At 40.3% G+C, this 23,066-nt stretch overlaps 1 long non-coding RNA gene across 1 annotated transcript; it reads left to right on the plus strand.

Moving 5' to 3' along the window:
- Nucleotides 1-5,904: 5,904 nt before the first annotated feature.
- On the plus strand, nt 5,905-21,624 carry LOC139765210 (uncharacterized). The gene is made up of 2 exons (XR_011716609.1): nt 5,905-6,059; nt 21,562-21,624. It is a non-coding gene; the product is annotated as an uncharacterized lncRNA (long non-coding RNA).
- The last annotated feature ends 1,442 nt before the right edge of the window (nt 21,625-23,066 follow it).

A 23,066-nucleotide genomic window follows, 5' to 3' on the forward strand; every position in this document is an offset into this window, starting at 1 on the left:
AACTGCAGAAGCTGGTGACTGAGTTTGGTAAAGTGTGTGGAAGAAGAAAGTTAAGAGTAAATGTGAATAAGAGCAAGGTTATTAGGTACAGTAGGGTTGAGGGTCAAGTCAATTGGGAGGTGAGTTTGAATGGAGAAAAACTGGAGGAAGTGAAGTGTTTTAGATATCTGGGAGTGGATCTGGCAGCGGATGGAACCATGGAAGCGGAAGTGGATCATAGGGTGGGGGAGGGGGCGAAAATTCTGGGGGCCTTGAAGAATGTGTGGAAGTCGAGAACATTATCTCGGAAAGCAAAAATGGGTATGTTTGAAGGAATAGTGGTTCCAACAATGTTGTATGGTTGCGAGGCGTGGGCTATGGATAGAGTTGTGCGCAGGAGGATGGATGTGCTGGAAATGAGATGTTTGAGGACAATGTGTGGTGTGAGGTGGTTTGATCGAGTGAGTAACGTAAGGGTAAGAGAGATGTGTGGAAATAAAAAGAGCGTGGTTGAGAGAGCAGAAGAGGGTGTTTTGGAGTGGTTTGGGCACATAGAGAGAATGAGTGAGGAAAGATTGACCAAGAGGATATATGTGTCGGAGGTGGAGGGAACGAGGAGAAGAGGGAGACCAAATTGGAGGTGGAAAGATGGAGTGAAAAAGATTTTGTGTGATCGGGGCCTGAACATGCAGGAGGGTGAAAGGAGGGCAAGGAATAGAGTGAAATGGAGCGATGTGGTATACTGGGGTTGACGTGCTGTCAGTGGATTGAATCAAGGCATGTGAAGCGTCTGGGGTAAACCATGGAAAGCTGTGTAGGTATGTATATTTGCGTGTGTGACGTATGTATATACATGTGTATGGGGGGGTTGGGCCATTTCTTTCGTCTGTTTCCTTGCGCTACCTCGCAAACGCGGGAGACAGCGACAAAGTATAATAAAAAAAAAAATAATATATATATATATATATATATATATATATATATATATATATATATATATATATATATATATATATATATATATTTATTTATTTTGCTTTGTTGCTGTCTCCCACATTAGCGAGGTATATATTTTATTTTTTTCGTTATTACTATTATGCTTAATCACTGTCTCCCGTGTCAGTGAGGTAGCGCAAGGAAACAGATGAGAAATGGTCCAACCCACCCACAAATACATATATATCCATAAACATCCATACATGCACATACACATACATATACATTTCAACATATGTATACATATACACATGTACATACTCATACTTGCTGCCTTCATCCATTCCCTTTGCCACACCACAAATGAAATAGCATCCCCCCTCCAGTGAGGTTGTGCCAGGAACAGACAAAAAGGCCACCTTCGTTCACACTCAGTCTCTAGCTGTCATGTGTAATGCACCGAAACCACAGCTCCTTTTCCATATCCAGGCCCCACAGACCTTCCCATGGTTTACCCCAGACACTTCACATGCCATGGTTCAACCCATTGACAGCACCTCGATCCTGGTATACCACACTGTTCCAGTTCACTCTATTTCTTGCACGCCTTTCACCCTCCTGTATGTTCAGGCCCCAATTGCCCAAAATCTTTTTCACTTCATCCTTCCACCTCCAATTTGGTTTCCCGCTTTTCCTTGTTCCCTCTACCTCTGACACATGTATCCTGTTTGTCAATCTTTCCTCAATCATTCTCCCCATGTCTCCAAACCATTTCAATACACCCTCTTCTGCTCTGTCAACCACACTCTTTTTATTACCAAACACCTCTCTTACCCTTTCATTACTTACTCAATCAAACCACCTCAAACCACATTCCTCAAACATTTCATTTCCAACACATCCACCCTCCTCTGCACAACCCTATCTATAGCCCATGCCTCGCAACCATATAACATTGATGGAACCATACCCATTTTTGCTCTCCAAGATAACGAACCACCATTCCTTCAAACATACCCATTTTTGCTCTCCAAGATAACGAACCACCATTCCTTCAAACATACCCATTTTTGCTCTCCAAGATAACGTTCTCGCCTTGCACACATTCTTCAACGCTCCCAGAACCTTCGCTTTCCCCTCCACCCTGTAACTCACTTCCGTTTCCATGGTTCCATCCACTGCTAAGTCCACTCTTAGATATCTAAAACACTTCACTTCCTCCAGTTTTTCTCCATTCAAACTTACCTCCCTATTAACTTGTCCCTCAACCCTACTGAATCTAATAACCTTGCTCTTATCCACATTTACTCTCTACTTTCTTCTTTCACACACTTTACCAAACTCGTTCACGAACTTATGCAGTTTCTCATCCGAATCAGTCACCAGCGCTGTAGCATCACCGAACAACAGCTGACTCACTTCCCAAGCCCATGCCTCGCAACCATATAACATTGTTGGAACCATTATTCCTTCAAACATACCCAATTTTGCTCTCCGAGATACCTTTCTCACCTTCCACACATTCTTCAATGCTCCCAGAATCCCCAACCCCACCCTATGACTCACTTCCACTTCCATGGTTCCATCTGCTGCTAAGTCCACTTCCAGATATCAAAAACATTTCACTTCCTCCAGTTTTTCTCCATTCAAATTCACCTTCCAATTAACTTGTCCCTCAACCCTACTGAACCTAATAACCTTGCTCTTATTCACATTTACTCTCAACTTTCTCCTTTCTCACACTTTACCAAACTCAGTCACCAACCTCTGCAGTTTCTCACCCGAATCAGCCACCAACGCTGTATCATCAGCAAACAACATCTGACTCACTTCCCAAGCCCTCTCATCCACAACAGACTGCATGCTTACCTCTCCAAAACTCTTGCATTCACCTCCCTAACCACCCCATCCATAAACAAATCAAGCAACCATGGGAACATCACACACCCCTGCCACAAACCGACACTCACTGGCAACCAATCACTCTCCTCTTCTTCTACTTGTATACATGCCTTACATCCTTGGTAAAAACTTTTCACTGCTTCTAGGAACTTACCTTCCACACCATATACCCTTAAAACTTTGTAGAGGTTTCCAAAAAAGAAGAGAGTGGTAAGAGTAAGTCAGCTTAGAAAGGAGACTTGTGTGAGGAAGTACCAGGAGAGATTGAGTGCAGAATGGCAAAAGGTACGAGCAAATGACTTGGGAGAAGTGGGGAAGCAGTAATGGCTTGCACAAAAGATGCACATGGTATGAGAAAGGTGGGAGGTGGGCAGATTAGAAAGGTTAGTTAATGGTGGAATAAAGAAGTAAGGTTGTTAGTGAAAAAGAGAGAGGCATTTGAACATGTTGTGCAGGGAAGTAGTGCAAAGGAATGGGAGATGTATAAAATAAAGCAGCAGGAGGTCAAGAGGTGAAAAAGAGGGCAATGAGAGTTGGGGTGAGAGAGTATCATTGAATTTTAGGGAGATTAAAGAGATGTTTTGGAAGGAGGTAAATAAAGTGCGTAAGACAAGAGAACAACTAGGAACATCTGTGAAGGAGGTAATGGGGAGGTAATGACAAGTGGTGATGAAGTGAGAAGATGGAGTAAGTATTTTGAAGGTTTGTTGAATGTGTTTTACGATAGAGTGGCAGATATAGGGTGTTTTGGTTTGAGTGGTGCCAAGTGAGAGGGTCAGGGAAAATGGTTTGGCAAAGAGATATGAGGTAGTGAAAGCTTTGTAGATGAAAGTCAGCAAAGTGGCAAGTTTGGATGGTACTGTAGTAGAATTCATTAAAAAAGGGGGTGACCGTGTTGCTGACTGGTTAGTGAGGATATTCAATGTATATATGGATCATGATGAAGTGCCTCAGGATTGGCAGAATGCATGCATAGTGCCATTGTACAAAGGCAAAGGGGACAAAGGTGAGTGTTCAAATTACAAAGGCATAATTTTTTTTTAGTATTCCTAGGAAATTGTATGGGGGAGTATTGATTGAGAGGGTAAAGTCATGTACAGAGTATCAGACTGGGGAAGAGCAGTGTGGTTTCAGAAGTGGTAGAGGATGTGTGGATCAGGGGTCTGCTTCGAAGAATGTATGTGAGAAATACTTTGAAAAACAGATGGATTTGTGTGTAGCATTCATGGATCTGGAGAAGGCATATTATTGGGTTCACATATATATATATCAAAGCTGAGAAGGCGGCGGGTTTGGATGGTATTGTAGTGGAAATTATTAAAATAGGTGGTGATTGTGTTGTTGAGTGGTTGGTAAGGATATACAATGTATGTATGGATAATGGTGAAGTGCCTGAGGATTGGCAGAATGCATGCATAGTGCCATGATATAAAGGCAAAGGGGATAAAGGTGAGTGTTCAAATCATAGAGGCATAAGTTTGTTAAATATTTCTTGGAAATTATATGGGAGGGTATTGATTGAGAGGGTAAAGGCATGAATGGAGCATCAGATTGGGGAAGAGCAGTGTGGTTTCAGAAGTGGTAGAGGATGTGTGGATCAGGTGTTTGCTTTGAGGAATGTATGCGAGAAATACTTATAAAATCAGTTGGAATACTGAGAAAAACATGGATTTGTATGTAGCATTTATGGATCTAGAGAAGGCATAAGATAGGGTTGTTAGAGATGCTTTGTGGAAGGTTTTAAGGGTATATGGTGTGGGAGGCAAGTTGTTAGCAGTGAAAAGTTTTTACCAAGGATGTATGGGATATGTGCGAGTAGGAAGAGAGGAAAGTGATTGGTTCCCAGTGAATGTTGGTTTGCGGCAGGGGTGCATGATGTCTCCATGGTTGTTTAATTTGTTTATGGATGGAAGAGTTTTGGAGAAAGGAGTAAGTATGCAGTCTGTTCTAAATGAGAGGGTTGGCTGATTCCAGTGAGAAACTTCAGAAGTTGGTGAATAAGTTTAGAAAAGTGTGAAAGGAGAAACTTGAGAGTAAATGTGAATAAAAGCAAGGTATTTATGTTCAGTAGGGGTGAGGAACAAGTTAATCACAATGCAAGTTTGAATGGAGAACAAGAATACTTGCACCCACACATATATCTGTCTTGGAGCTACCAGTGAAGTGGACATATGAGATATACACTATGGAAGCGTTCAATAGACCCGTATATTGCACAAATTATAACACATTACTTCTGTACTGTAGGGTATTGTGCCATTTGTCAGACTAATATATAATTATTCCATGTACGTAGAATGGGTGTGATCACTTGAAGGAGCACAGTAAAAAATAAAAATTGGTACCAACATTCAGAGATTTTTGGCATTAATTAGGACTATGTGACGCCAAGCATAAGGCCCTTGACCCTGGCACCCCATAATGACCAGGTGTAGCAGTGTTTCAAGCCGGTACTTCATACTGTGATAAAACATTACAATGAGGGAATGTTAAAAATTATTCCCCAAAAGTGTTACGCAGTACCTGTTTGTTTCTCAGTGCAGTATGCAGTACAGCTAGTGAATGGAAGTATGTTACTAACGCAGTTGTTCGTTTTGTTCCTAAAGCTATCTTGATAAGGGTGGGAAAGCAATTGGATATGAAATAATTATTGTAACAATTGCAGTAGTAGGTGGCCAGGGAATCGGTAGCTCAGCCGCTGGCTGTCGCATTTGCACGGTACTTAATCATGTGTGCGACTAGTTTATTTCACTAGAATACTGAACAGTAAGATAAATTTTGAGTCTTAATGAGATAGGTAAGGTTCTGTAGATTTTGTTTACATTAGTATTGCTAAAACTATTTATCCCTACAATTTTCCTTCATGTCCTATTTTCGCCGTATTTAGTGTAATGTCGTTCTCTGTAATATGATCCTCATATTAATGTTCTGCAACTATTACTGTGTTTTCTTATAGCTCCATTAGCAATAAGATGGCTATTCTAACATATGCTTTTGGAGAGAATAAAAAAAAAATTATAATTAGAATCCGGATTCAGCCCAGAACGCATCTCTACTTTGAACCGTTCGCAGTTGAACGTTGTTTCGCTTGGTTCGAACTTAGTTCGAATCAGAGGCTTAAACTAAGGGACTGAATCTGCTTCAGGGACTCGACCATTTGATTTGGTGAAGCACCTCGTGTTATTTCCCTGACTAAAGTGTGCAAGTCCTATAAATTGCTGTGACCATCATTTAAATTGAAGGTATTGTTGATGTCTTATGTGGCTGTATTACTGTTATATAGAGATAAGGCAAGTTAAAGGACTCGCGTATGTATATTGCTATTGAAGCAACGTTTTATAAATGAGTCCTGCTGGCGATAAAGAGCAGCATTTTCACATTTTGTTGTGCGTCACATTTTGTTGTATCATATTCAAATGTTCAGTAACAATATTGTCTTAAGTTAATGAAGTTTAGTTGCACACCCTTCTGCCAACATCAAGGTTATCATTTTTAGTGTTTGTAGTGACATTTACTAATTTTAACCTAGTTATCCCTAGTTCAATGTCTTACGTGAAATTTTTTTTTAAATGTCCAGAATAGCTCCACATTGCTGTTATCCTTGTGTGCTCTACGATGTTAGTGTTAAAAGAATACAATAAGAGTTGCAGAACTTGGATGTTAGTGAACGATGTTATGGAAAATGTTAGGGGTTCTGCTCGTCAGGGAGAATGAGGTCATTGTGATAGTATACACATGTAAGATATTAGAAAAACCTTTGAAATTTTCACTTATCAATAGATGATTATACCTCAGTTCTAACTGCAGATGGTTCCACTATACTCTGAAAGTCACTAAGATACAAGATTGCAGTAAGGTCAATGAAATACACTTCTGATATTTTGGGAGACGCAGTTGAGTAATGAAATACATATTTAAGTGGCTTATTTTTTGACATTATGATTTTGATTCATGATCACCATCCTGATGAGACTATACTTTTGTATCTAGTATCTCATTTTGCCCTCCAGACTTATGTAATTTTCCATGGGAAGTTGTATCTTATATCACTTGTTTTCTGGTTGTATTATTATTATACAGGATATTCATTCATTTCATTTTCAGGAAGTTATTTTCCATACAAGAAACTCCCATTCTTTACAATGACCTGCAAGTAGTGTTACATCATCAGGATGGAAATTGCAAAACAAAATTGTATTTATTCACAAAAAAAGATAAGGTGCTAATAGGAATATCTTGAGTCACCTGGGTCTCCTGCAGTACGAGGAGTATTTCATTGATGCTCCAGCAGTCTTTGTATGTTTTGGTGGATTTTCTTTTTTAGGGAACCCCCAAATGCTAGGAGAAATATAGTAACATTATATTCATCTATTGGGGATCACATGTCATGTTTGTTGACATCTTGCAACGTGGTGGTGTGTTTTAGTGACTGGTATATTTCAACTAGATCATGAAGCATTAAGATTGCATCATGACTGCTTGGGAGGGTCACTGAGATTTATCTTTAGTTCTGTTGAATTTTTACAGGGTTAGCTACTTATGCATTCATGAACTTCATATATTTCCTGATGTACCACCTTCACTTAATTTAATGTCACTTATTATGAAAGTTATGGTAGGTTGATTCTCTACCATATGTATGTAATCACTATAGATTATATAAAATATCTAAAACTTTGCCATTCATAAAAGCTATATTTGATGTAGAACTAAATTAGACTTTTACCTAAGCTTCAGTAAGCTGGTTTATAGTCACCTTGTATACTCATGAAAGATCCTTATGTAAAATTGTGGTGATTTATTTGCTTAACTAGTCATTGAAACTAGCTTTTGATATTAATGCATGATCTTGAGCATTTTATTTCATTCTGAAATTCCAGGTTAGGGGCATCATAGATATAACATGGAAATAGAATGACTCTTACTATATGCTGGACCCCTCGTTCTTAGTATAGGTGATTCAGACAGAAGGGTTGTGATTTGTATTTTCTTTGTACAATAATGTGACATATAGATGTTTGATGACCATGGAAAATATGGGATGAAAATAAGTGAAACATTTTTGAAAGTTGGCAGAATCAGCAATAATCATACCAGACTTCCCCAATCAACCTAAGTTTACCTAACATGTAAAAATCCAGTTTAGCTCCATATAGCTACAATATTAGCATTGTTTTGCATTGCTAGTGTAGTGTTTAAGAGCTCTCAGAGCCGGATGAAATATTGATTAATACTGAATAAAGCAGTAGCAGTGTATATCAGCAAACACTGGGTTAATTAATGTAATATTGAGTGTAGTCAGCCTTGTGTGAAAAGTCATCAGGACCTTTGAAAACCTCTAATGATAGTCAAAATTGTATTGTAAAAATATTTTCCTCTGCTATTTCCTGTTAGTTGAGGTAGCACAAGAAATGCATGAACAGGCTCATTTGTTCTCATCCATATCATGTGTAATGCACTGAACCAGAATTCCCCATCCACAGTCAAGCCCTACAGACCTTTCTGTAGTTTCTCTTCACTGCTTCATGTGCCCTTGCTCTGTGTATTGACAGCTTGTTGACCCCTGTATACCACATTGCTCTGATTTGTTCTGTTCATGCATGCCTCATACCCTTTTACACATTTAGGATCTGATAACTCAAAAGTATCTTTCACTGCACCCTTCCATCTCATTCTTGGTTGTTCATTAGGTAGTAGGCAACTACTGACTAAGGAGGTATTACTGATACTAGCCACCTGGGTTTAGGGAGTGTCAGTTATGGCTGTTTAGTGAGTCAGCACTTCATTTGCTATTAAGTTTCACTCCTGTGGACCAGGTTGTAGTTTTTTCATTTTGCCTAATCTACACATGAGCTCTGGAATGCGGTCTACAAAGATAGTTTCCCCATGAGCTCTGGAATGCGGTCTACAAAGATAGTTTCCCCGTCCCACACATGACTTGTTCTTCGTGATTTTAAATTTCTTGAGATTACGTGATTTTAAATTTCTTGAGAGTAGTACTTTGCACTATCCTTGCCTTTTGGCAAAGACATATTGTAAGAACTTTTAAGTGAGTACTCGTCCTTGTTCCCACAGCCTCTTCTGTACCTTTTTAGTTAGGCTCATGCCTTACATCCGTACAGCTCTGTTGAGAGTTCTATATCATCAGACATACCCATCTTTCCACACATATCATTTTTCTCTTTTCACTCACTCCTCAAGAAGGACAGGACCTTTGACCCCTTACTTACCCAGTGGTTTGCTTTATCTCTTATAGTATCATGCATTGCCATGTCCACCCTTGTGTGGCAAAAACTTCCCACTTCCTCCAGGTTCACTCCATTTAAACTCACACATTCTTGTCTCTCTTCTGTGGTAAACCTCATTACCTAACTTTTATTCTCATTAACTCTCGTCATCTTCCTTTCACATACTTTTCCAAACTTAAGTTTCTCACTTGAGTCTGTCACCAGAGCTATGTCATCTGCAAACAGTAACCTGCTCCTCTCCCAGGCTTTCCCATCCCCATGATTTGTCCTAGTAACTCTAGCAAAATTTATTGTGCAACCAGTGCTCATCCTGTGAACGGTAGTGCAAAAGGACTACTAGGTCACAAAGGGTTTAGTTAGGCACACCCCAGTGCGTTGATATTACATAAGATGTTACAATTTATAACAGGTATATCATTACATATATTGGATAGTTGCATATGTCAAGTTTTACCGAGTAGATGCAAAAAGTGTATATACAAACTTAGAATTTCAGATAACTTGTTATTAATATTATGATATTGGGACATTTCTTGCAGGGTTTGTTTAGGTCTGTCCCTAACAGGTTCTATTTTTTTCACACTCTAAGACATAGTGTTTTAGTTTGTGTCCAAATCTTTAACCACAAACTTTACAATTCACTTGATAACCATCTCCGGTAGGCCATTACTCTAGCAATTACAACTAATTGTAATTTGCAGATCTTATTACTTTCTCCGTATACGTTGTACTTTACACATTTCCCTGATAGAAAATGTTTTTACTTGTGCTTATCTGAACTAGTCTTTGTGCTTCAAAGAGGTCGGTTAGTTCCTTACTAATTACAGTTTTGAGTCTTCAACATCACCTTTATTAAGTGTAAGTTTGGCGAAAGCATCAACTTTGTCATGCTCATGGAGGCCTCTATGAGAAGAAATCCACAACAGTTTAATCGAATCCCTTGAGCAATAATATCTGAGTATTTTTGTCTGGCTTCAAAGACCAGCATGTTACATTCTGATCTCAGGGTGTTAAGGGCAGATAGTGAAGATAAAGATTCAGGGAGGATTAAATTGTTTGTGGCAGTAATTTGTACCTGCTCAAGATTGATAAGTATGGTGAACAATTCAGTTTGTAGAGTAGATGCCCAGTTGTTTATCCTTACATTTTTCTCTAATGTATTACTATTGGCTGGATCACAATGGTAGAACTGCCTGCCCTCCCAGTAGAAGAATTGCAAGAACCGTCAGTATATTTTGGCCTTGATGATGTGTGAGGCTTGTGAACTTCTTGCCTGCTTGTTCCACAGCCCTGTAGCTTTACCAAAAGTGGTCCATTACATCTTCCTGAAGGATAGTGAGTCCTTCAAGGCCTTGTCAGTGTCGGAGGTGGTCACAAGGTTCATGGTGTGGGCAGTGCACATTATGTTCTTCGGCAGGATATATTCAGATTCTTCCGTAGAACCGGCTGAAAATATATTCAATTAGTATGTTTGAATGAAAATAGAATACTCTACATGACTTGTAAAAAGTGAAAGAACTCAAGAAATAATCAATAATCCATATTCACCTTCTGACACCAGTGCTAGATTCTCAACCTGTACAACGTCCACATCATTGGTCTGCCCCACACCTTCCTCTTCCTGGACCTCCTCAGGCAACTCCTCGTTTGTTTTGCCAGACACTGCACAGACATAGTTAACATACTTTTTTATTTAGTGCTATAGAAAAAATGAAAAATAGATAATTAGAGGAATAAACGAATGCAAATAATGAAATATAAAAATCTTACTTTAATGCCTTGACAACATTGCTGTCATTGTCAGTAGTAGTCCCATAGACCTTTGACTTGATTGCAAAGTAGAAGTGGACTTTGTACCTCTCTTTTTGCAAGGATGTTGAAGGTGTGTCATCCAGTGAGTTGTCTATGTGCTAAGACTGAATTTTGACTGTGGAGGGTTTCCTGGTCAATCCAGTGTACAGTCATCCCTATGAATGCCCTGAAATGAAAAGGATTATGGAATACTTTGAATTGATTCAATTGAAATGTTATCTCTATAAAATTGTCATTTATATTTCAAAAGCAATGTTTATTAATGTTCTTTTGATTGAAAAATTGTCATTTATATTTCAAAAGCAATGTTTATTAATGTTCTTTTGATTGAAGTAAAAGTGATTTGATTAAAATTTAAGCATACTTGTGGGCACATCTTCAAACATCTGCTGTAGTAGAGACCCAATGTACAGAGTTTAGGACGTCCTTTAGGTGCTGCCTCTTCTCATCAAACCTTCAGAAGTTTATTAAAAGATATAATGAGTAATACTGATGTTTTCTGATGAATATTTATTTGTCGATCGAAACTTATGTTTAACTTCAATTACTAGGACATTCATTTGCATATGTTTATATTAGTATGGTCACTATGACACTGAATCTCGATGCCTGCAAGGGTTGAATAGCAAAACAAACATACCTTTCTTCAATATGCCTGGTAAGCATCTGCCTGGACATTACATGTTGACCAGGAACACAGGTGTTAATAAAGTCCTTCCACGAATCAGAGTTGATGACGTTGAGTGGCAACATGTTGTCCACAAAGAAGTGACCAACTAATTGAAAAGAAATGCAAATTCCTTATGTTTCATCATAACTCACTGACTTAAAGACAGACAGAGTTGAAAGAGTGTTGATTAGATTTACTGACCTTTTCAAAGAGACCCTTGGTGACTCTCGATGGTACAGTCATGGTCTCCTGTAGTTGGCTGAACCATGGTCCTTTGCCTTTTGTCACCGAGGTGCTCCAGACACTCGCTTGGCCTAACTCATCAAGAATAAGTTCTTGTTCCGTTGACACAGCAAGCAGTTGTATTCCAGACTCTCCTCACTCTTGGGGCCCTGTATTCAAAATATTTGTCCAGGTACGGCCAAGGGTTACTGGATCCAGTTTTTCCGCAAGGAGCTCCAGTTCCTTGACCTGAGGTTGAAGGACTGACAACACTAGATTTAGATTCTCCTTTACCTTCAGGCATTGAAACACATTCGATTTCAGTTTCAGTCTCTTTCTGAGTCTTCTTGATGAAACAAAATATTATCTTTCTCCAAATAATGTTTAATCACCCCAGAATCATTCAGAAAGATACTGTATGAAAGGTTGTTGTACTGATTTAAGTTTGTTAGACAAAGTGAATTCATTAATTTTTTTTTATTATACTTAATTGCTGTCTTCTGCGTTAGCAAGGTAGCATAAGGAAACAGACGAAAGAATGGCCCAACCCCCCACTAACACATGTATATACATGAATGCCCACACATGCACATATATGTACCTATATGTACATATATGTTTAAAAAGAGAGATATACATAAGTATACGTATGTAAGTAGGAGAGATGGCCAGAGAGCGTTATTGGATTACGTGTTAATTGATAGGCGCGCAAAAGAGAGACTTTTGGATGTTAATGTGCTGAGAGGTGCAACTGGAGGGATGTCTGATAATTATCTTGTGGAGACGAAGGTGAAGATTTGTAGAGGTTTTCAGAAAAGGAGAGAGAATGTTGGGGTGAAGAGAGTGGTGAGAGTAAGTGAGCTTGGGAAGGAGACGTGTGAGGAAGTACCAGGAGAGACTGAGTGCAGCATGGAAAAAGGTGAGAACAAAGCAGGTAAGGGGAGTGGGGGAGGAATGGGATGCATTTAGGGAAGCAGTGATGGCTTGCGCAAAAGATGCTTGTGGCATGAGAAGTGTGGGAGGTGGGCAGATTAGAAAGGGTAGTGAGTGGTGGGATGAAGAAGTAAGATTATTAGTGAAAGAGAAGAGAGAGGCATTTGGACAATTTTTGCAGGGAAATAATGCAATTGAGTGGGAGATGTATAAAAGAAAGAGGCAAGAGGTCAAGAGAAAGGTGCAAGAAGTGAAAAAGAGGGGAAATGAGAGTTGGGGTGAGAGAGTATCATTAAATTTTAGGGAGAATAAAAAGATGTTTTGGAAGGAGGTAAATAAAGTGTGTAAGACAAGGGAACAAATGGGAACTGCAGTGAAGGGGGCTAATGGGGAGGTGATAACAAGTAGTGGTGATGTGAGAAGGAGATGGAGTGAGTATTTTGAAGTTTTGTTGAATGTGTTTGATGATAGAGTGGCAGATATAGAGTGTTTTGGTCGAGGTGGTGTGCAGAGTGAGAGGGTTAGGGAAAATGATTTGGTAAACTGAGAAAAGGTGGTAAAAGCTTTGCGGAAAATGAAAGCTGGCAAGGCAGCAGGTTTGGATGGTATTGCAGTGGAATTTATAAAAAAAATGGGGTGACTGTGTTGTTGACTGGTTGGTAAGGCTATTTAATGTATGTGTGACTCATGTTGAGGTGCCTGAGGATTGGCAGAATGCTTGCATAGTGCCATTGTACAAAGGCAAAGGGGACGAAGGTGAGTGCTCAAATTACAGAGGTATAAGTTTGTTGAGTATTCCTGGTAAATTCTATGGGAGGGTATTGATTGAGAGGGTGAAGGCATGTACAGAGCATCAGATTGGGGAAGAGCAGTGTGGTTTCAGAAGTGGCAGAGGATGTGTGGATCAGGTGTTTACTTTGATTAATGTATGTGAGAAATACTTAGAAAAGCAAATGGATTTGTATGTAGCATTTATGGATCTGGAGAAGGCATATGATAGAGTTGATAGAGATGCTATGTGGAAGGTATTAAGAATATATGGTGTGGGAGGCAAGTTGTTAGAAGCACTTTAAAGTTTTTATCGAGGATGTAAGGCATGTGTATGTGTAGGAAGAGAGGAAAGTGATTGTTTCTCAGTGAATGTAGGTTTGCGTGAGGGGTGTGTGATGTCTCCATGGTTGTTTAATTTGTTTATGGATGGGGTTGTTAGGGAGGTGAATGCAAGAGTTTTAGAAAGAGGGGCAAGTATGCAGTCTGTTGTGGATGAGAGAGCTTGGGAAGTGAGTCAGTTGTTGTTCGCTGATGATACAGTGCTGGTGGCTGATTCATGTGAGAAACTGCTGAAGCTGGTGACTGAGTTTGGTAAAGTGTGTGAAAGAAGAAAGTTGAGAGTAGATGTGAATAAGAGTAAGTTTATTAGGTACAGTAGGGTTGAGGGTCAAGTCAATTGGGAGGTAAGTTTGAATGGAGAAAAACTGGAAGTGAAGTGTTTTAGATATCTGGGAGTGGATTTGGCAGTGGATGGAACCATGGAAGCAGAAGTGAATCATGGGTGGGGGAGGGGGCGAAAATTTTGGGAGCCTTGAAGAATGTGTGAAAGTCGAGAACATTATCTCGGAAAGCAAAAATGGGTATGTTTGAAGGAATAGTGGTTCCAACAATGTTGTATGGTTGCGAGGCATGGGCTATGGATAGAGTTGTACGCATGAGGGTGGATGTGCTGGAAATGAGATGTTTGAGGACAATATGTGGTGTGAGGTGGTTTGATCGAGTAAGTAATGTAAGGGTAAGAGAGATGTGTGGTAATAAAAAGAGTGTGGTTGAGAGAGCAGACGATGGTGTTTTGAAATGGTTTGGTCACATGGAGAGAATGAGTGAGGAAAGATTGACCAAGAGGATATATGTGTTAGAGGTGGAGGGAACGAGGAGAAGTGGGAGACCAAATTGGAGGTGGAAAGATGGAGTGAAAAAGATTTTGAGTGATTGGTGCCTGAACATGCAGGAGGGTGAAAGGCGTGCAAGGAATAGAGTGAATTGGAACAATGTGGTATACTGGGGTCAACGTACTGTAAATGGATTGAACCAGGGCATGTGAAGCGTCGGGTAAACCATGGAAAGTTGTGTGGGGCCTGGATGTGGAAAGGGAGCTGTGGTTTCAGTGCATTAATACATGACAGCTAGAGACTGAGTGTGAACCACTGGGGCCTTTGTTGTCTTTTCCTAGCGCAACCTTGCACACATGAGAGGGGAGGGGGTTGTTATTTTATGGGTGGCGAGGTGGCGATGGAAATGAATAAAGGCAGACAGTATGAATTATGTACATGTGTATATTTTTTTTTTTTTTTTTTGCCGCTGTCTCCCGCGTTTGCGAGGTAGCGCAAGGAAACAGATGAAAGAAATGGCCCAACCCACCCCCATACACATGTATATACATACGTCCACACATGCAAATATACACACCTACACAGCTTTCCATGGTTCACCCCAGACGCTTCACATGCCCTGATTCAATCCACTGACAGCATGTCAACCCCGGTATACCACATCGCTCCAATTCACTCTATTCCTTGCCCTCCTTTCACCCTCCTGCATGTTCAGGCCCCGATCACACAAAATCTTTTTCACTCCATCTTTCCACCTCCAATTTGGTCTCCCTCTTCTCCTCGTTCCCTCCACCTCCGACACATATATCCTCTTGGTCAATCTTTCCTCTCTCATTCTCTCCATGTGCCCAAACCTTTTCAAAACACCCTCTTCTGCTCTCTCAACCACGCTTTTTTTATTTCCACACATCTCTCTTACCCTTACATTACTTACTCGATCAAACCACCTCACACCACACTGTACTCAAACATCTCATTTCCAGCACATCCATCCTCCTGCGCACCACTCTATCCATAGCCCACGCCTCGCAACCATACAACATTGTTGGAACCACTATTCCTTCAAACATACACATTTTTGCTTTCCGAGATAATGTTCTCGACTTCCACACATTCTTCAAGGCTCCCAGAATTTTCGCCCCCTCCCCCACCCTATGATCCACTTCCACTTCCATGGTTCCATCCGCTGCCAGATCCACTCCCAGATATCTAAAACACTTCACTTCCTCCAATTTTTCTCCATTCAAACTCACCTCCCAATTGACTTGACCCTCAACCCTACTGTACCTAATAACCTTGCTCTTATTCACATTTACTCTTAACTTTCTTCTTTCACACACTTTACCAAACTCAGTCACCAGCTTCTGCAGTTTCTCACATGAATCAGCCACCAGCGCTGTATCATCAGCGAACAACAACTGACTCACTTCCCAAGCTCTCTCATCCCCAACAGACTTCATACTTGCCCCTCTTTCCAAAACTCTTGCATTCACCTCCCTAACAACCCCATCCATAAACAAATTAAACAACCATGGAGACATCACACACCCCTGCCGCAAACCTACATTCACTGAGAACCAATCACTTTCCTCTCTTCCTACACGTACACATGCCTTACATCCTCGATAAAAACTTTTCACTGCTTCTAACAACTTTCCTCCCACACCATATATTCTTAATACCTTCCACAGAGCATCTCTATCAACTCTATCATATGCCTTCTCCAGATCCATAAATGCTACATACAAATCCATTTGCTTTTCTAAGTATTTCTCACATACATTCTTCAAAGCAAACACCTGATCCACACATCCTCTACCACTTCTGAAACCACACTGCTCTTCCCCAATCTGATGCTCTGTACATGCCTTCACCCTCTCAATCAATACCCTCCCATATAATTTACCAGGAATACTCAACAAACTTATACCTCTGTAATTTGAGCACTCACTCTTATCCCCTTTGCCTTTGTACAATGGCACTATGCACGCATTCCGCCAATCCTCAGGCACCTCACCATGAGTCATACATACATTAAATAACCTTACCAACCAGTCAACAATACAGTCACCCCCTTTTTTAATAAATTCCACTGCAATACCATCCAAACCTGCTGCCTTGCTGTCTTTCATCTTCCGCAAAGCTTTTACTACCTCTTCTCTGTTTACCAAATCATTTTCCCTAACCCTCTCACTTTGCACACCACCTCGACCAAAACACCCTATATCTGCCACTCTATCATCAAACTCATTCAACAAACCTTCAAAATACTCACTCCATCTCCTTCTCACATCACCACTACTTGTTATCACCTCCCCATTTGCGCCCTTCACTGAAGTTCCCATTTGCTCCTTTGTCTTACGCACTTTATTTACCTCCTTCCAGAACATCTTTTTATTCTCCCTAAAATTTAATGATACTCTCTCACCCCAACTCTCATTTGCCCTTTTTTCACCTCTTGCACCTTTCTCTTGACCTCCTGTCTCTTTCTTTTATACATCTCCCACTCAATTGCATTTTTTCCCTGCAAAAGTTGTCCAAATGCCTCTCTCTTCTCTTTCACTAATACTCTTACTTCTTCATCCCACCACTCACTACCCTTTCTAATCAACCCATCTCCCACTCTTCTCATGCCACAAGCATCTTTTGCGCAATCCATCACTGATTTCCTAAATACATCCCATTCCTCCCCCACTCCCCTTACTTCCATTGTTCTCACCTTTTTCCATTCTGTACTCAGTCTCTCCTGGTACTTCCTCACACAAGTCTCCTTCCTAAGCTCACTTACTCTCACCACCCTCTTCACCCCAACATTCACTCTTCTTTTCTGAAAACCCATACAAATCTTCACCGTAGCCTCCACAAGATAATGATCAGACATCCCTCCAGTTGCACCTCTCAGCACATTAACATCCAAAAGTCTCTCTTTCGTGCGCCTGTCAATTAACACGTAATCCAATAACGCTCTCTGGCCATCTCTCCTACTTACATAAGTATACTTATGTATATCTCGCTTTTTAAACCAGGTATTCCCAATCATCAGTCCTTTTTCAGCACATAAATCTGTCTGTGTGTGTATATATATGTATACGTTGAGATGTATAGGTATGTATATTTGCGTGTGTGGACGTGTATGTATATACATGTGTATGTGGGTGGGTTGGGCCATTCTTTCATCTGTTTCCTTGCACTACCTCGCTAATGCGGGAGACAGCGACAAAGCAAAATAAATAAGATAAAATAACATTTCAACGTCCCTGAGGATAGGGGAGAAAGAGTACTTCCCGTGCATTCCTCGTGTGTCGTAAAAGACGACTAAAGGGGACGGGAGCGGGTCCTAGAAAGCCTCCCCTCTTTGTGTTTTAACTTTCTAAAAGGGGAAGCGGGAGAAGGAGCCATGTGGGGAGTGCTCATCCTCCTCGAAGGCTCAGATTGGGGTGTCTAAATGTGTGTGGATGTAACCAAGATGAGAAAAAAGGAGAGATAGTTAGTATGTTTGAGGAAAGGAACGTGGATGTTTTGGCTCTGAGTGAAATGAAGCTCAAGAGTAAACGGGAAGAGTGGTTTTGGAATGTCTTTGGAGTAAAGTCAGGGGTTGATGAGAGGACAAGAGCAAAGAAAGTAGTAGCACTACTTCTGAAACGAGTTGTGGGAGTATGTGATAGTTTTAATAAAGTAAACTCTAGATTGATATGGGTAAAACTGAAAGTGGATGGAGAGAGGTGGGTGATTATTGTTGCCTATGCACCTGGTCATGAGAAGAAAAGATCATGAGTAAGTGTTTTGGGAGCAGTTGAATGAGTGTGTCGGTAGTTTTGATGCACGAGACCGGGTTATAGTGATGGGTGATTTGAATGCAAAGGTGAGTAATGTGGCAGTTGAGGGAATAATGGGGTGTTCAGTGTTTTAAATGGAAATGGTGAAGAGCTTGTAGATTTGTGTGCTGATAAAGGACTGGTGATTGGGAATACCTATTTTAAAAAGAGAGATATACATAAGTATACGTATTTAAGTAGGAGAGATGGCCAGAGAGTGTTATTGGATTACTTTTTAATTGATAGGCCCGTGAAGGAGAGACTTTCAGATGTTCATGTACTGAGAGGTGCAACTGGAGGGATGTCTGATCATTATCTTGAGGCGAAGGTGAAGATTTGTAGAGGTTTTCAGAAAAGAAGAGAGAATATTGGGGTGATGAGAGTGATGAAAGTAAGTGAACTTGGAAAGGAGACTTGTGTGAGGAAGTACCAGGAGAAATTGAGTGCAGAATGGAAAAAGGTGGGAGCAAAGGATGTAAGGGGAGTGGGGTAGGATTGGGATGTATTTAGGGAAGCAGTGATGGCTTGCACAAAAGATGCCTGTGGCATGAGAAAGGTGGAAGGTGGGCAAATTAGAAAGGGTAGTGAGTGGTGGGATGAAGAAGTAAGATTATTAGTGAAAGAGAAGAGAGCCATTTTGACGAATTTTGCTGGGAAATAGTGCAGATGACTGGGAGATGTATAAAAGAAAGAGGGCAAATGAGAGAGTATCATTGAATTTTAGGGAGAATAAAAAGATGTTTTGGAAGGAGGTAGATAAAGTACGTAGGTCAAGAACCGGTGAAGGGGGCTAATGAGAAGGTAATAACAAGTAGTGGTGAAGTGAGAAGAGATGGAGTGAGTATTTTGAAGGTTTGTTGAATGTGTTAGATGATAGAGTGGCAGATGTAGGATGTTTTGGTTGTGATGGTTTGCGAAGTGAGAGGGTCAGGGGGAATGGTTCAGTAAACAGAGAAGAGGTATTGAAAGCTTTGCGGAAGATGAAAATCGGCAAGGCAGTGGGTTTGGATGGTATTGCAGTGGAATTTATTTAAAAAGAGGGTGACTGTGTTGTTGACTGGTTGGTGAGGATATTCACTGTATGTATGGCTCATGGTGAAGTGCCTGAGAATTGGCAGAATGTATGCATAGTGCCATTGTACAAAGGCAAAAGGGATAAAGGTGAGTGTTCAAATTACAGAGGTATAAGTTTGTTGAGTATTCCTGGGAAATTATATGGGAGGGTATTGATTGAGGGTGAAAGCATGTACAGAGCATCAGCTTGGAGAAGTGCAGTGTGGTTTCAGAAGTCGTATAGGATGTGTGGATCAGGTGTTTGCTTTGAAGAATGTATGTGAGAAATACTTAGAAAAACAAATGGATTTGTATGTAGCATTTATGGATCTGGAGAAGGCATATGATAGCTTTGATAGAGATGCTTTGTGGAAGGTAATAGAGTAAATGGTGTGGGATGCACGTTGTTAGAAGCAGTGGAAAGTTTTTATCAAGGATGTAAGGCATGTGTATGTGTAGGAAGAGAGGAAAGTGATTGGTTCCTAGTGAATGTTGGTTTGCATCATCAAGGATGCGTAATGTCTCCATGGTTGTTTAATTTGTTTATGGATGGGGTTGTTAGTGAGGTGAATGCAAGAGTTTTGGAAAGAGGGGCATGTATGCATTCCGTTGTGGATGAGAGTGCTTGGGAAGTGATTCAGTTGCTCACTGATGATACAGTGCTGGTGGCTGATTTGTGTGAGAATCTACAGAAGCTGGTGACTGAGTTTGATAAAGTTGAAAGAAGAAAGCTGAGAGTGAATTTAAATAAGAGCAAGGTTATTAGGTTCACTAGGGTTGAGGGACAAGTCAGTTGGGAGGTAAGTTTGAATGGAGAAAAATTGGAGGAAGTGAAGTGTTTTAGATATTTGGGAGTGGATTTAGCAGTGGATGGAACCATGGAAGCAGAAGTGAGTCACAGGATGGGAGAGGGGGCAAAGGTCTTGGGAGCGTTGAAGAATGTGTGGAAGGCTAGAGCGTTATCTCGGAGAGCAAAAATGGGTATGTTTGAAGGAATGGGGGTTCCAACAATGTTATATGGTTGCGAGGTGTGGGCTGTAGATAGGGTTGTGTGGAGGAGGGTGGATGTCTTGGAAATGAGATGTTCAAGGACATTATTTGGTGTGAGATGGTTTGATCGAGTTAATAAGGAAAGGGTAAGGATGTGTTTGGTAATTGAAAGAGCGTGGTTGAGAGAGCAGAAGAGGGTGTATTGAAATAGTTTGGTCACATGGAGAGAATGAGTGAGGAAAGATTGACAAAGAGGATATATGTGTCAGAGGTGAAGGGAACAAGGAGACGTGGGAGATCAAATTGGATGTGGAAGGATGGAGTGAAAAAGATTTTGAGTGATCGGGGCCTGAACATGCAGGAGGGTGAAAGGCATGCAAAGAATAGAGTGAATTGGAACGATATGGTATACCAGGATGGACATGCTGTCAATGGATTGAACCAGGGCATGTGAAGCGTCTGGGGTAAGCCTTTGAAAGTTTTGTGGGTCCTGGATGTGGAAAGGGAGCTGTGGTTTCGGTGCATTACACATGACAGATAGAGACTGAAAAGGGACAAAAAAGGGGACTAGAAAGTATTGGAGAACCTCATACCATCAGATAGAGACTGAAAAGAGACAAAAAAGGCGAATAGAAAGTATTGTAGAACATCAGACCATCCGAAATTGATTAAATGAAAGACTGTTGGTCTCTATTCTGGCCCAAACAGGAAAAGGGCCAACTTTCCCAGTCACGGTCCTCATAATGGACTGAATTTCCAGCAATTTGGTCCTTTTGGAACTTGGTCCTGCACACCTTTGGTGGAGAGGTTTACCTTGGCCTTTAAGACTCTCTATCCCTGACAGCTGTGACCTACCCATTTTTCAATGGCAGGATTTCCACATTCTCCAAGGCTCTTAGATTTCTCTTTATTCCTTGCATCAGTAGCTCATTAGATTTTTTTTCCCCCACACAGGGCCTGTTCTTGCTGAAGACTTTTTTTTGATTGAAAAGAGATAACACCTTTTTTCTGTAAATACTGTTTACCCCTCTTACTTCTATCTGGGAATAACTCTAGGTAGTCCTTAGCATTAGATCTAGTGTTGCTACATAGAAGAACTCATTTCATTTCAATTTCAGGTATATAAACAATGGCCAAGTTGAAATCCAAGAAGAATGCCAGAATAAAGAATGACCTTTCCATTAATAAGAGAAAAGATAAACAGAAAATGCATACAAAGGGTAGCAATGCATCAAAAAGGGTTTTCAGTAAGAAGCAGTTGAAGGTAAATCTCAAAAAGAAACCATCTTTAAGTACAAATGAATCTAAAATCAAGAAGAAATCTGGACAGGATTTAGGTAAGAAGATCGTGAAGCTGGAAGTTAATGGTAATGCCACCAAAAACTCTAATAACAGGAAAAAAACAAAGACTGAATTTAGAGGAGCACAAGAAGAGAAAGTGCGAGGTAAGAAGAATGTGAAGAATGATACAAAAGAATACTCTTCTCCAAAATCAAAAGCCAAGAGGAAGACCAGAAAGGGAAGAAGATTTAAAGTGTCACAAATTAATAGAGTAGATTCAAGACAGTATGAGAGATTTAAAGAAGTGAAGATACAAAGAGAAAAATATGAAGAAAGTCAAAACATTAGTGAAGTTTTGGATGCAGCACCTGTTAATGTGGAAACGGTAAGTTCATGAATTCTTATCCTGTTATACTTTTGTCTGAATGTCCCAAGTAACATAGATGAAATGAAGTGATGAACATAATTGTATATCTATATTTGAAACTGATGTTCAACAGTAGGTTTACTTTCCTAGAGATCTTGTAGCTCCTTGAAGACATTCAACAAGCATTTGAAATATACAAATAAGGGGAGCATTATGTCTTGGAACAAAAATTCTCCATATCAAACTGTTAGATAAGGTTTATACAAAACATGAAACAACTTTCCTAAAAACAACATATCACACACACTGATTATTTTCAATCAATGGAGATGACATTTTCATGAAAACTTACCAGAAAATATGATAATGAGGGCTTAAGTTGGTGGTGGAGTAAGATGGGGTGGAGTGAGGGTTACTGAAGGGGGAAGGGAAGGGCTGCAGGGTTTATACAGAACATTAAACAACTTTCCTAAAAACAACATAACCGCTCACACTGATTACTCGCAATTAATGGAAATGACATCTTCATGAAAACGTACCAGAAAATATGATAATGAGAGTTTAAGGTGGTGGTGGAGTAAGATGGGGTGGAGTGAGGGTTACTGAGGGGGGAAAGGGAAGGGCTCCAGGGCTGTCAAAATAATCCTTGAATTATCCGAATTTTCCAGTTCGGTAACTGTTTCAACTGATTGTGGAGGTTTCCTAGGTCTTTTGATAAAGTTATCCTTTGATAGTTATGTGCAATGCCCCTTCATCTCCTAGATATAAAACTCCACTTAGCCATTAGAAAAAATTGTTTGTCATATGAATGGCCCCTAAATGTAATAATCTATTCAACCATTGGAAATACATATATTGGGAACACCAGAGCACTTTCACTATTGGGATACATGTCATTAGTGAGGGCCACTGTCTTGTCTTAGTTACTCAGACACTAATGCTGACCACTTGATTGCAAAGAAGGCCTGCTTTTGC

The sequence above is a fragment of the Panulirus ornatus genome, chromosome 53 (genome assembly GCF_036320965.1).
Source record: "Panulirus ornatus isolate Po-2019 chromosome 53, ASM3632096v1, whole genome shotgun sequence".
In the NCBI taxonomy this organism is placed as follows: domain Eukaryota; kingdom Metazoa; phylum Arthropoda; class Malacostraca; order Decapoda; family Palinuridae; genus Panulirus; species Panulirus ornatus.